Source organism: Chelonoidis abingdonii, chromosome 2, assembly GCF_003597395.2.
Source record: "Chelonoidis abingdonii isolate Lonesome George chromosome 2, CheloAbing_2.0, whole genome shotgun sequence".
NCBI lineage: Eukaryota > Metazoa > Chordata > Testudines > Testudinidae > Chelonoidis > Chelonoidis abingdonii.
Window position 1 is genome coordinate 223783917 of NC_133770.1, and position 13711 is coordinate 223797627.

Sequence of the window (13711 nt, forward strand, 5' to 3'; positions counted from 1 at the left end):
GTGTGTGTGTGTGTGTGTGTGTGTGTGTGTGTGTGTGTGTGTGTGTGTGTGTGTGTGTGTGTGTGTGTAAAGTAGGGAGGGCTAGATTTCTAGATATTGTATTTTAAGTGCACAATTATGGGCAATGATGCATGAAACTGCATACCCGAAGACACAGAACTGTTTTCAGAAGTGCTGTTGAAGTACTTAGTGCAATTGAAATAATTTTGTTTCTTTAAGGGCACAGTTTTACACATCTAAGTTATTGTTCCTCAACTTGTTGCACAACCTTGCTATTAATGTTGGTACCCTCACAACTGCATATTGAATAATACCTTCTTCATTAACAGACACATCCCTTCTTAATCTCTACACTCATATACACAATAAACAGCTTCAAATAATCCTGTTGTCTTCTTCAAACAAAGTGGCTTGCATACACAAAAACATCAATAGGTGAAAGATGAACAAAACTTTTCATACATGGCCCAGTTCTGTGCTCAATGATTTCAATGGATGCAGGATCAGGATCCTATGTAGCAACTTTCACCTTGGGTTATCAAAATACTAACAAATGTTAATGGAGTCTTGCAACATCTCCATGAAGTTTGGTAGAAAATATTCTCCCAATTTTACACATTAGGAAACTAAGGCACAAAAAGTTAAAACCAAAACGTGTGCCTTAAAATAGGCAACTACTCCACACTTAGGCAAGTATCGAAGAGACCTGATTTTCAGGGGTACTGAGCAGTTGTAGCTATTGGCTTCAGTGGGAGCTATATGCGCTCAGTACCTTTGGATATCAGTTGATGTTGCACTCTATATGATTTTATAAATATATGCTAATGAGTGAATATAATGCAACTGGAATATGCTTCATGCAAAAGGTCTCTTGTAAAGTATCATTACAAAGTTAATAATCTACTCAGTGTGGTCATGGTCATCCTATTTGTATAAATATATCTCTCTTGTATCTGAAACTAGAAATATAAAATATAACTCTGAAGGCCTATTGTGATTATGCAAAGTGTGGGCCAGTAACGGTGGTTTGGAATCTTGATGGCATCCATCAATCAGGACAAATGACTGTGGATGGCTCTGTTGGCAGGCAGGCCTTCCTGTGAGTCAGACTGGGAAGAATGAAGGCTTGTAGTCTTACAGTGACATGTGATCACGTCACCTGAACTGGAATTCGTCTTTAACCTGGTGTCTTTCCATTGAGAAGGAGGGGTGGGAACCCAGAGAGGGACACAGGATTTCTGCCTTATGCAAAAAACACATAAATGGGTGGAACAAAACAAAGGGGAGAGCCATCATGAGGAATCTCCTAGCTACTACCTGAGCAGGAACAAGAGCTGTACCAGGGGAAAGAATTGTGTCCAGGCCTGGAAGTATCCAGTCTGAAGAAAAAAATTACTGAAGTATCTCTAAAGGTGAGATTATCTGTATTCAGTTTGATTAGACATAGATTTGCATGTTTTATTTTATTTTGCTTGGTGACTTACTTTGTTCTGTCTGTTACTACCTGGAACCACTTAAATCCTACTTTCTGTATTTAATAAAATCATTTTTTACTTATTAATTAACCCAGAGTATGTATTAATGCCTGGGGGAGGCAAACAGCTGTGCATCTCTATCTATCAGTGTTATAGAGGGCGAACAATTTATGAGTTTACTCTGTATAACCTTTATACAGGGTAAAATGGATTTATTTGGGTTTAGACCCCATTGGGAGCTGAGCATCTCAGTGTTAAAAACAAGAACACTTCTGTAAGCTCCTTTCAGTTAAGTCTGCAGCTTTGGGCCAAGTAATTCAGATCTGAGTCTTTATTGGAGCAGATGGGCATGTCTGACTCAGCAAGACAGGGTGTTGGGGTTCCAAGCTGGCAGGAAAGCAGAGGCAGAAGTAGTCTTGCCACATCAGGTGACAGCTCCCAAAGGGGGGTTCTGTGATCCAACCCATCACAATCAGTATATTTATTTAATTGTGTAAAGATACAGGTGCCTTTAGACATAAGTCAAAACTTTCAAACAAGAACTGTTTCTAAGTTACTGGTTCCATATTACAGGCAGTGGGACAACTGAGAGTAAAAAATAAAAATCCTGAACTGAAATCCTCTTTTCTAATCCATAGATACGTTGCCTCTCAAATGCATACTGAGACCAAACTGTTTAACTTAAAATAGGAACAACTGTTTTCGCAAAATACTTGTAATTCACCATAGATATTAAAGTATGTATAGATTTTCAAATCTCCACTGTATCCATGCACTATGGCAAGGACTATTTTAGTTACACAACTGGTGAAGAATCAGGTGAAATGCAATGGCCCCTTCTCATTTCACAGGTGACAATCGGATGAAGAAAATTAAAAAAGGTTCATGACGCGAGCAAACAATACTGCTAATACCCACAGTATAAGCAGGACTGGAACTTCCCCAGAACCACTACACCAAAAGAAGAGAGCTATAGAATAACAATAAGCAAGTGGGAGGCTGGAGCTACTTTAACAGAAACCCATTTTACATGTAGGGAAAAATGACAAGAGTAGCTCTAGTAATCCATACTAATGGACTCTAAATAGCAATGTAAATGAGCTGAATTAAGGAGGAGGAAACATACCTCTTGATTACACACATACACACACACACACAAATTATAGCCTTTATAAAGCACCAGAGAAAAGTGCACCAGCCAACACACTAATACCCAAACTATAGGGCTTAGCAAAGGAGTGCATGAATTTACAAGTAATCTGCTTCACAAATCTCTTTTTCAGATGCTTCCCCCTTTCTGTCCAAATATGGAGACAATCAGGTAATCTTGTCAAACAAACCTGATTTCATTCTTTTATGACAGGGGTCGGCAACCTTCAGCACATGGCCCGTGAGGGTAATCTGCTGGCAGACCGCGACAGTTTGTTTATGTTGACCATCTGCAGGTATGGCCCCCTGCAGCTCCCAGTGGCTGCGGTTCACCTTTCCCGGACAGTGGGAGCTGCAGGAAGTGTTGTGGGCCAATGGGAGCTGTGGGGAGCCGTGCCTGCGGACAGTCAATGTAAACACCATGTCTTGTGGCCCACCAGTGGACTACCCTGATGGGCCGCATGCTGAAGGTTGTCGACCCTTGTTTTATGAGATTATAAATTTGGTTGATAAAGGTAACTACATAGATGTAGTAAACATAGATTTTTGTAAGGCATTTGATACAGTACTGCATGCCAGTCTGATTAAAAACTTAGCACTGGGCAATATCAACAAAACACATGCCAAATGGAGTAAAACCTAGTTAACTGACATCTCAAAAAGTAATTGTTAACGGGGAATCATCATGAAATGAGAGTGTTTTTAGTAGCATTCTACAGGGATCAGCCAACACTATTCAAAATTTTCATCTATGATCTAGAAGTAAATAAAAAAATCACTGCTGATTTTAAGGGGATATTGTCCATGCTTGTTAAACTTCCTTTCTTCATTAATTTCTATACCAATCCAGTTGCTTGGGTATAGTTCTTCCCTGATAGCTAATTGAGAAAAAAATAACTGGGTTTTTGACACATTATCCTTCTCTCCTCAGTACACTGAAAGGACTTACCAGCTCAGAATTCAGCTGAGACTTGGAAAGCAGTTCCGGTAAAAAGAATGACCTTGAACAATTGTAAAACCAAGATGAAACTTTATAAAAGGATATTGTATTAATCTTTCCAAGATGGGGGCCTAGACTGGTATCATAAGAAAATAAATTTTCTTACTTTTCTTCTTCAACCAGTCTAATTGCTTGGGACATCCTTTAGCAATAAAAAAATCCTACAGGAGGAAGGGATGAATTTCTTAACAGCTGCCAGCCACATCTTTCTGACAAAAGCTGCATCCAATTATGTTTGTACAACAAATGGAGAGTTCTCAGTGAATGTGAGAGTTGATGTCTAGGTGGCTGCCTTGTAGATTTCCATCAGACACTCCAATCTCTCTTCCCACAGAGACTCCATCCATGTGGAGAAGGAGGGTAGAAATACGTGCTTTCGTCTCAATCCATTTTGAAACTATTTGGAAGCTGCCTGAACTTTCCTAAATTAGGACATTGATGCAATATGAATAAACACTTTGAATCTCTCAGTTCTTAGCAAAGATAAATTCAGACAGCTGTTAATGTCCAGGCAATGTAGCTCACCCTACTTGGAATTTTGTGGATTAGGACAAAAGAGTGGGAAAAGCTACTTCCTGGTTCAAATGACATACTGGAAAACCTTTCAGGAAAGGAACCTTATCTTGGTAGTCCCTGTACCTAGCAGGATAAGGCATGAAGCTCCTTGAATCTTCTGGCAAAAAAGAAATGCCATTGGAAACGACCTTGAGGTACAATAAAAAGAAAGAAAGTACAGTCGTATGGTTAAGTCACTGGACCGTGTAACAAAGTGGCCTTCACCCCGGTTCCCAAAAGACCCACTGCCACAACCACTCTTTTTCCAGATAGTTTTATTTTCCAACACAGGCAAAACAAACAAAAAACAGTTCCTCAGCCTACCTCGTGCTTTAGCTCCTAAGGTTTTTTTCTGTCCCTTTACTTCTCACAGGAACTTCCTGCTGCTCCTGCTTCTTGCAGTTCCAGAGCTCTGACTCACCAGGTCTCCCTTCCCTCTAGACCCAGGTGCCCTAACAGGGTCAGTTAACAAGGCACAGAATGCACTGGCCCTGCTCCCTCTTAAAGAGCCAGTGTCACCCTGGTACACTCCTCCCACCTTGAAGGCCTTGCCCACACTTAGGGCAAGTCTTACAGTCCTTAGCTTCACCAGGACACAGTCAATACAGCCTCATTTTCTAATCTGGGACTCTGAGGACCTGTATGCAGAAGGTCTAATTCTCTCTCAAGCTGATTAACCACCAGAATCAGGCAACCTCTCTCTTCCTGAATCACCAGTTGCTCTCTTTCTCATCTGTAGCATGCATTCTTCAGCTACCAGTTGTTCTGGCAGTCCTCCAGTCCTCATGATGGGAGCCACAAAACTGTCCCTTAACTCCCCTTCTTCAAAGGGCCACTACTTTCACCCCTGGCCTCATGCTAATGAGGTCCATCTGGGTCCCCACTGTATATTGTTCGATCTGATGTCCTGTCTGGGTATCCATTGCCCATTCTTGAGTCTGTGCAGTGGCCTCCAGTTCCCTGACAATTTTCTCAGTCTGAAGCGTGGTCAAGGTCTGCTCCAGCATTGAGCATTGCTGTTTTCCACACTCTAACTCTAGACTGTGCTAATTCTTGTTCAGGTTTTATTGATGATCTTCTGCTGGGAGGTTTCCTCCAGCTCTTGTCAATTCTCTTTTAAGATGCTCCAATAAGATCTGAAGATGACTGGAAGCTTTCTCTTAGCCCCTATTAGGCGTTTCATGCAATCTTCAGCTCTCTCCACCCCTTTTCTGATCAACCTTTGGTTTTCTCTACCCTACATTGCTGCTTTGGATTCATGACACCTTACCGCTGTATCATGGCTGGGAAACCCAGCCAGCCTCTTCCCAAAATCATCTGTCACGGAAGATGCTTCAGTACCCTAATAGGTAGCTGACCTCTCTGCTCCTGTACTCCCAGCTCAACCCCTGCTGTGGGGTAGACCCAAATCTCACCTTGCATACCTGACACATCCCTGGGCAGATGTCAGTCCATCTTCTTTGACAATACCTCATTTTCCCAGACAAGGGTGCACCCACAATCTGAGTTCACAAGACCTTCTGCTTGGAGTCCAGTTTCTTCCCTATTCTAGGGACCAATCACCTGCCCATATTCTCCACCAAAGGTCAAAAGACAGGGCTTTCCCCCAAATTGTTAAGAACCCTCTGCCACGACCAGAGACTTTTTTCAGGCTGTTTTATTTTCCAATACAGACAAAACACACAAAAACAGTTCCTCAGCACACTCTGTGCTACAGCTCCCAGGGGTTCTTCCTCTTCTGTCTCACAGATCGTCATGCTACTTCTGCTTCTTGCAGCTCTGACTCAACAGGTCTCTCTTCCATCTGGGCCCAGGTACCCTCTGTTAACTCTAAGTGGGGGTCTGCTAACCAGGCACAAGGTGCACTGTCCTGCTCCTTCTTAAAGGGTTAGTGCCACCCTCCAAGAGACAAGGACCACAGACTTCCACTGTTGTTCTTAGACAAATCAAAATGAAATTGGAATTAGAGTGGGGAGAAAATGAAAATGGTAACTCAGTACAGATGTGACCTTCATCTCATGAACTCTAGTGTTAAGCACGCTTTGGGAAACTAGCAGAAACATTTTCACAACTAGTAAACTTTTCAAAGCAATTGTCCTAGACTACAATCCAAGGAATTTTTTTTTTAAATTATGAACATCAGAGTAGTGTCTGCCAATTTTACCCACTTACAGATGGATATTGCTGGGGAATATATTATAATAAGGAGCTTTGAAGAAAACATAACCTTAACTGGTATTGTAGAAGGGTGCAAACAAGTGGCTGAAAGTCTGTGCTGTTGCACAGGTGTAATTCTTCAGGTCATATGTGCAACAACGACAAAATCAAAATGGCTGAGAACTTAGAAACTGGACGGTAACAGACCATGAATTCCACTGATGACTGAACCTGGAAATATTCTAAACAAAAAGAGCTTTCAGACATGCTTACAGCTGTTTTCATTGCTTCAGACTGACTCAACATTCTAGGCATCAGAATTCTATTTGGGGGTTGTGCGTGTGTGTTGGTTGTGATGGTGACATGTGGTTTTGTGTTGTGCTGAGAAAGTTGTTTGGATTTCTGAGGGTGACCAAGGAGAGATGTGTGCTGCTGTGAAGCGCTATGTGTTTGGGGTTATCATATATGGTGGCTGTGCTGCTGAACAGGTCTGGCAGTTGGGCCAAGAAATCCACTATCTCTGCAGTCTTCTTCATACAACCAACAAAATTATTGCATGCAAATTAAATGTAGAATAAGGTTAATGATTGGTTGAGCTACCTGTGCTATCACAATGGTCTAGGACTCGTGCCATGGCATAGATACATGTCTTACTGTAGCTATACACTGGGTGTAAAGTCAAAATGGTTGACAACTTAAAACTTGGACAGAGTGTGAAACTCAGTGATGATTCAAACTGGTGGCATTCTGAAGAAAATGATTTCTCAATTATGCTTACAGATGCTTCCTTCTCTTCACATGGACTATACAGATACTTTAGGTTTCAAAATGACATACAGAGTGAAATTTCTGTAATCTTATTATATAGCTAGTTGTAGATTGGAAAAGGAAGTATAACAAAATACGATGAGAGTGTGTGGGAGCTCAGACTCTGAGTCTCAATGTCTTTATGCTTTAAGAGCTCACTCTGTGCTCCTCCCTCAGTTCCCCTGACAGTGCTGACTTGGTGCTCAATTAAACTGGAGGCAGCAGTGCCATGGGGACCCTTTCAAGTACAGATACCCAAGCAAACCTGTAGCCATAGAACCTTTAAGGACCAGTGACTGATGAACCAAATAATCTACCAATGATAACTTTTGATACATATGTCCAGTCTCTCTGATCCAATTGATTTATGTGAGGAGTATAGACATTATTATGGGAAATAGGTCAGCCTTTAGGTTGACTGGCTGGTAGGCACCCACTAGGCCCTCAAAGATTCTGAAACCCATGCTGCTTAATGAAATAAATGACCAATACATAAATTAACTTTCCCTCAAAAATCAACAGTAACCCTGTTTGGGTACAAGTTATGGAAAGACTATACAGCAATTCTATAGACTAGGGTATGTGGAAATACCCTTCATAGCCCCCTCCATCTGCAGGGATAGGAGTGAAGGAAGGTGCTGAGACTCGGCGGCAGGGGGAGGCTGTCAGCTTCAGGCTGGAAAGAAGGGTCCTGGATGTTCCTAACTGCTACTGGGCTCATTCCAATCCTTCTAGGTCCCACTCTCTGGCCTGATCCAGGGCCTGCAGCTGCTGCTCTAGCCCCTCTGGGTTTGGCTCTTATCCCAGAATGTGGGAGTTCACATGGAAATGGAGCCTCCCATAACATTTCCACTGTGGGGGCACTGCAGCAGCCAGCCTTCACTTCTGTCCCCCACCCCAATTCTACTGCCCCTGCTATGGATCAACCTGCTAGGTTCATCCCCTTTATTTACCACAGGGACTTCTCAGATTTGGAATCCTGATATCTGGGAAAGAAATGTATGAATCACGCAAGTTTCCAGTTATATACATTTTATTAGCTAAAATTAAGAACTAAGCAAAACCATAAAACAAAACTTATGAACATATCAAATTTGAATAAAATGGATTATCACATTAATCTGATTATCAGGTTGATTAAACAACATCAAATAAACTAACAATTCCTTAGAAGATTTTAATTATTTGAGAAGGTAGTAATCTTGTTTAGCTACTAGCCTCAAAAGTAACAGGACATTATTAATTACAATGCCAATCATATTAATATTCCAGCCAAACAGCTGATACCCGGGATGATGCTAATGATGAGACTACAGCTCCACGCCAATTAAGACAGTCTGCTCAAATTACTGGTGGTTAGGTAACAGTCAATCTTTCCCCACCCTGCCCTCTCATGCCCCTGAAAAAACACCATAGGATTATATGAACCATTCCAACACAACTGAAGATTGCACAGCTTGTTACATATGATATTCAAATGACAAATTTAGGTGAAAGTAATAGGATTTCTCAGGGTTAAATACACAGCTCCTAATTCGTTAAAAATGTGTGTGTGATCTTGTACACAACAAGTTTATTTAACTTAGGGTTGTTTTAGATATTTGAGGAACTATTTTAAAGGCAGAGTTCTCATATTCTGTGACTTCTATCTACATGTACACTTCACTATCAGCCATCTGCTGGAGTTATACAACAAGTGCAAGAATGCTGAGGTAGAGGCATCCCTCTACTAATAAAAATTAGAAAACAAAACAAAACTGAAAAGGTTGAGAATATATTTTGTAAAGGAACCATTTTTAAAATTAATTTTAATACAGACTAATTAATTATCTTACTTGCAAATAAATCAGAAAATTCATTCTATATATAAAAAGAGTTAAGTGCTGTAAATTTGAGATGCATATGCTATATTTTTCATACATAATAAAGAGGTTAAATTCCTGTGTCCTGTGTCAAGTGCAAATCCGAACTCAGCCTTAACTACGGAGTCATGACCAGCTGCTTCATAATGTTGAGTATGCCACACATTACAAACACACTATTTTAGGAGTGTTTTAGAGACTTTGTAAAAATGTGATAGAACCATTTTTCATATCCCTCCACCAACAAAGCCAACTCCCTCAGTTAACATGAGATGGCACTGTACCGGACTCAGAGGGAGCCACTGAAACCTCTAAAAATGACTCGAAATAGCTTTTCTTTTCCATAAAAATAACACAACTTTAATTAGAACAGGAATACTTGTTGCACCTTAGAGACTAACAGATTTATCTGAGCATAAGCTTTCATGGGCTAAAACCCACTTTATCGGATGCATAGAATGGAACACACAGAAAGAAGATATTTATACATATAGAGAACATAAAAAGGTGGGAGTGGTCATACCGACTGTAAAAGACCAATCAATTGAGATAATCTATCATCAACAGGAGAGTGAGAAAAAAACCTTTGAAGTGATCATCGAGATGACCCATAGAAGGTGTGAGGATATTTTAACATAGGGAAATAGATTCAATTAGTGTAATGACCCAACCATTCCCAGTCTCTGTTCAAGCCTAAGTTAATTGTATCTAATTTGCATATTAATTCAAGTTCAGCGGTCTCTCTTTGGAGCCAGGATGGTGTTTTCTGGAAGATCACTGATGGATTGTAGTTTCCTCAGGACACACCTCTGAACAACATACAAACCCACAGAATCCTTCCTACCAACACTACAAAAAGAAGGACTCTGCGGGGACTCCTCCTGAAGGTCGAAACAACAAACTGGACTTCTACATAGATTGCTTCTGTCAATGTGCACGGGCTGAAATTGTGGAAAAGCAGCATCACTTGCCTCATAACCTCAGCCGTGCTGAACATAACACCACTAACAGCCTCAGGAACAACTCTGATATCATAATCAAAAAGGCTGACAAAGGAGGTGCTGTCATCATGAATAAGTTGGAATATGAACAAGAGGCTGCTAGGCAGCTCTCTAACTCCACATTCTGCAGGCCATTATTCTCTGATCCCACTGATGATTACCAAAAGAAACTACATCATCTGCTCAAGAAACTCCCTGAAAAAGCACAGGAACAGATCTTTACAGACACATGCCTAGAACCTCGACCGGGGATATTCTATTTGCTACCCAAGATCCATAAACCTGGAAATCCTGGATGCCTCATCATCTCAAGCATTGGCACCCTAACAGTAGGATTTTCTGGCTATGTGGACTATCTCCTCAGGCCCTACGCTACCAGCACTCCCAGCTATCTTCAAGACACCACTGACTTCCTGAGGAAACTACAATCAGTTGATGATCTTCCAGAAAACAGCATCCTGGCCACTATGGATGCTGAAGCCCTCTACACCAATATTCCACACAAAGATGGACTACATGCCCCACAGTATGCCAACATTTTTACGGCTGACTTAGAAAAACGCTTCCTTAGCTCTCGTCCCCTAACACCCCTACTCTACTTGTGCTACATTGATGACATCTTCATCATCTGGACCCATGGAAAAGAAGCCCTTGAGGAATTCCAAAATGATTTTAACTATTTCCATCTCACCATCAACCTCAGCCTAGACCAATCCATACAAGCGGTCCATTTTCTAGACTCTACTGTGCTAAGAAGTGACGGTCACATAAACACTACCCTATACCAGAAGTCTACCGACCGCGATACTTACCTACATACCTCCAGCATCCATCCAGGACACACCACACAATCCATTGTCTACAGCCAAGCTCTAAGATACAACCACATTTGCTCCAATCACTCAGACAGAAACACACACTTACAAAATCTCTATCAGGCATTCTTAAAACTACAACATCCACATGCTGAAGTGAAAAAACAGATTGACAGAGCCAGAAGAGCACCAAGAAGTCACCTACTATAGGACAGGCCCAACAAAGTAAATAACAGAATGCCACTAGCCGTTACCTTCAGCCCCCAACTAAAACCTCTCCAGTGCATCATCAAAGATCTACAACCTATCCTGAAAGATGATCCCTCACTCTCAAAGATCTTGGGAGACAGACCAGTCCTTGCTTACAGACAGCCCCTCAACCTGAAGCAAATATTCAACAGCAACCACACACCATACAACATAAACACTAACCCAGGAACCTACCCTTGCAACAAAGCCCAATCCCACCTCTGTCCACATATCTATTCAAGTGACACCATCATAGGACCTAATCACATCAGCCACGTCATCTGGGGCTCGTTCACCTGCACATCTACCAACATGATATATGCCATCATGTGCCAGCAATGCCCCTCTGCCATATACATTGGCCAAACGGGACAGTCTCTCCGCAAAAGAATAAATGGACACAAATCTGACATCAGAATTCATAACATTCAAAAACCAGTGGAAAACACTTCAACCTCTCTAACCACTCAGTGACAGACTTGAAGGTGGCAATTTTGCAACAAAAAAACTTCAAAAACAGACTCCAAAGAGAGACTGCTGAACTCGAATTAATATGCAAATTAGATACAATTAACTCAGGCCTAAACAGGGACTGGGAATGGTTGGGTCATTACACTAATTGAATCTATTTCCCTATGTTAAGTTCTCCTCACACCTTCTATGGGTCATCTTAATTATCACTTCAAAAGTTTTTTTTTTCTCCTGCTGATGATAGCTCATCTCAATTGATTAGACTCTTCCTGTTGGTATGCATACTTCCACCTTTTCATGTTCTCTGTATGTATAAATATCTTCTTTCTGTGTGTTCCATTCTATGCATCCGATGAAGTGGGTTTTAGCCCACGAAAGCTTATGCTCAAATAAATTTGTTAGTCTCTAAGGTGCCACAAGTACTCCTGTTCTTTTTGCGCATACAGACTAACACGGTTGCTACTCTGAAACAACTTTAAATATCATACATTGTGCCCTGCAAGGCTAGAAACAGACTTGGCTTGTTTGGAAAGAAGAGGTAACTCATTTTGTGAAGAACTCCAGTTAATGCAATATGTGTCCCTTTGGGTGCTCCCATTTGCCTTTGATCAGAGATTTTTTGGCAGCAGTGTCTCTTTGGTCCATGCCTGTGCTTGCATAGCCTTGTGCTCCACACATCCTCATGTGCTGCATCAAAGATATATACGGCGGTGCAGGTGAACTGCCCTCAGTTCCCTCTCTACTGCAAAGTCCTGCAGAAGGGAAGGAGAACGGATAGTTGGGCAGCCATAGGGACACACATCTCAACAACCTCCAGTTACTGCACAAGGTGAGTAACCTCTCCATCTTCCACAAATATTGTCCCAATGGGTGTTTCACTTCAGGTGACTCTGAAGCAGTATCTCCAGAGGTAAGTGAATGCTTCAGAACAGAGTAATACTGAAGACATAATTGCATTGCCAACTACAGCATCTGATCTAGAGGCATGAACCATAGCATAACGGGTGGAAAAAGTATGTATTGAAGTTCAAATTGCAGCTCTACAAATTGCAGCAACTGGGACATCTGTGCGTAATGACACAGAAGTAGAATGTGACCTTGCAGAATGGGCTAACACCCTAGAAGAAAGCTGAATGTTAACACAGTCATAATATGAAATAATACATCCAGAGATCCATCTCAAGAGTCTCTGGGTGGAGACTGTGGATCCTTTAAATCTATTCCCATTTGAAACAAACAACTGGGAGACTTTCTGAATGGTCTTTAACAAGCATTCTTTATCAAGATCTTTATAAAGCATTCTTAAAACTACAATACCCACCTGGGGAAGTGAGAAAACAGACTGACAGAGCAAGACGGGTACCCAGAAGTCACCTATTACAGAACAGGCCCAACGAGGAAATTAACAGAACACCACTAGCCATCACGTACAGCCCCCAGCTAAAACCTCTCCAGTACATTATCAGTGATCTACAACCTATCCTGGAAAATGATCTCTTACTCTCACAGACCTTGGGAGGCAGGCTAGTCCTCGCTTACAGACAGAGCTCACCAGCAACTACATACCACAGAAACACTAACTCAGAAACCAATCCGTGTAACAAACTCCATTGCCTGCTCTGTCCTCATAACTACTCTAGCGACACCATCAGAGGACCCAACCACATCAGCCACACCATCAGGGGCTCATTCACCTGCACATCTACTAATGTGATATATGCCATCATGTGCCAGCAATGCCCCTCTGCCATGTACATTGGCCAAACTGGACAGTATCTACGTAAAAGAATAAATGGACACAAATCAGACATCAGCAATGCAACATACAAAAGCCAGTAGGAGAACACTTCAATCTCCCTGAACATTCTATAACAGATTGAAAAGTAGCCATGCTTCAACAAAAGAAACTTCAAAAACAGACTTCAAAGAGAAACTGCAGAGCTACAATTCATTTGAAAATTTAACACCATTAAATTGGGCTTGAATAGGGACTGGGAGTGGGTGGCTCACTACAAAAGCAATTTTCCCTCTCTTAGTATTGACATCTCCTCATCAGTTATTGGGAGTGGATCACATTGATTGAACTGGCCCTGTCAAGTGGCCCTGGTTCTCTACTTGTAAGGTAACTCCCTTCTCTTCATGTGTCAGTATATTTATGCCTATATCTGTA

General features: G+C 41.5%; 1 protein-coding gene across 1 annotated transcript in view; it reads right to left on the bottom strand.

The window, feature by feature from the left end:
• The window catches only part of CCDC178 (coiled-coil domain containing 178), a 379540-nt gene that overhangs the window by 229589 nt on the left and 136240 nt on the right, over positions 1–13711 (bottom strand).